Raw genomic sequence first — 2,114 nt, forward strand, 5'->3', positions numbered from 1 at the left:
CGCCCAGCGATTAGCCTTCCCCCAGTATCCTTGAGATACGTAAAACCTTTGTTCTAAAGGTTGGGAAGCCTCCTGAGGGAGTTTATCACTGACGGCCAAATAGGAAGCTTGATTACGAACCTTAGCATAGAAACTTTGAGCTGAGTCAGTAACTAGACATTTTTAATATCATAGTGCAAGGGTGGGGAAGAATCCACCCCCAAGATCGCTCACCATATATCTCCCAAGATAACTACTCAATTGTGAAGCAATTCACTTTGAGTTAATTTCTGGCAAAAGGCAAAAAAACAAGCACCCTCTAGGGGGTGACATGGTTGTTTGAGCTGATGGAGTATTGAGACTAGTGGGCTATGATGTTGCTTATGACCTTTGAATAAAGAGTCTGTTTGAAATGCATGTTGTATCTAAACCTGTTGAAACATTGGGGATTTGAACACATCCTCGCCGAACATACACCTATTGTTTAGATTAGGCAAAATGGTTGTCTCTTTGGTATCGTGCTTTCATTGGTTACTTCAGAAAATCATTTATCAGAATTAAAAAACTTAAAGCAAAATACCAAAAATTGCAGAAAACAATCAAGTCAGGGCAGTTTAGTGCGTAAGAACAACATCTTAGCATGTGGCAACCATATTTTAGTGCATCAAACTTTATCCTTAGCGCGTAAAGTATTAACAGTAGTGTTTTACCAAAATTTAAAATCAGTAGTAGCAGTTAGCGCGTTCTGAAAATAGCTTAGCGCGTGGAAGTCAACCTTTAGCGCGTAGAGTATAAATATTAGTGCATCAGTGGCTCATATTAGCGCATGATATTTTGAAATGAAAGCTGAAACAAAATTAACTATCAGTAACAGTTAGCACGTAGAATGAGGCAACATAGTGCATGGGGTCTTTTCCTTAGCGCTTTGAGAAAATTTTGTAGCACATAGAATCTCTGTTTCAACGCGTGGTCAAAACTAGAAAAACAAGGGGCAAAACATAGGTAAATTTGGAAAATTTTGAAAACATTTTCGGAAACCTCCTTTCATCAGCCCGAACTTCGTCAAATCAAAATACCAAAAACAAAGTATCAAAAGCTATTTCCAAAGCAAGTTTCCCATCAAACAAAAGTTGTCCAAACATCTAAAATTGGTCGCACGATAAACATATCTATCTTATCAAAATAAGGAAGCATCATCACAAGTGGCAAATAGGTCCTTTTTATCTCACAAATTTTATCCCAAAACACACTTGTTTAAAACTCCAAGTTGTCAAATCGAGTTTCCATATCGGGAAATCTCGTATTCAAAATCATTTGACACACTTTGTCACGAGAGGGCATCTAAACCTTCACTTTGATAAAGTAAAAATCGAGTTTCCAAAAGAAGAAAAATTGAATCCAAAACAACTCAAAGGAAACCATTGATCGCTTGTGCATGACTAATCCTCATATTCTGAGAAGAAATAATATTTACCGTAACACTAAGTTGAAGAAACAACAACCAAGTTCTTTGAAATTCGCCAAAAGAAATAAATTTTTATACATCAATCGTCAACTCTTCAAATCTCATCAAACATTCCTTCATCATGTACGACTATATATTCAGAACAAATCAAATGAATTTAACAAGGAACCTTTAAAGACTAGAGCCTTCTATCAAAAATCTGCGTTCAGTCAACTCATAAATCATGGAGGAAAGATCAATCTAGCATTCTTTCCCGATGAGTGCATCACTCATAACTTCCCAAGGTTACCACCACCAACCCCCGAATATTTCTAAAAATGCCTATTTTCACTCGCTCTCAGCAAAACAAACAAAGCGAAGCACAAACTGAATCTAGTATGAATCCAAGGTTATCTAATCCTTTTGAAGGTCCGCATCTAGAGGACACTGAAATTTCTGAAGAACTTCTTCAAGAATGTCAAGAAAGTGCTTCATTTCAAAAACTTGTGGAAAGGCTCATGGAAAATGACAAAGAAAAATACCTACTCATGCTCACAAGAAAAGGAGTTAAAATTCCAGAGGACTTTGATATAGACATTTTTCGAACAAGATCTCAACATTACGAATATCAAGAAAGACAAAGAGAGGAAGACGCACGTGACCCTGAGCAAGATATTCCTGAACAAAATCT

Source organism: Cryptomeria japonica, chromosome 10 (genome assembly GCF_030272615.1).
Source record: "Cryptomeria japonica chromosome 10, Sugi_1.0, whole genome shotgun sequence".
Classification (NCBI taxonomy): Eukaryota; Viridiplantae; Streptophyta; class Pinopsida; order Cupressales; family Cupressaceae; genus Cryptomeria; species Cryptomeria japonica.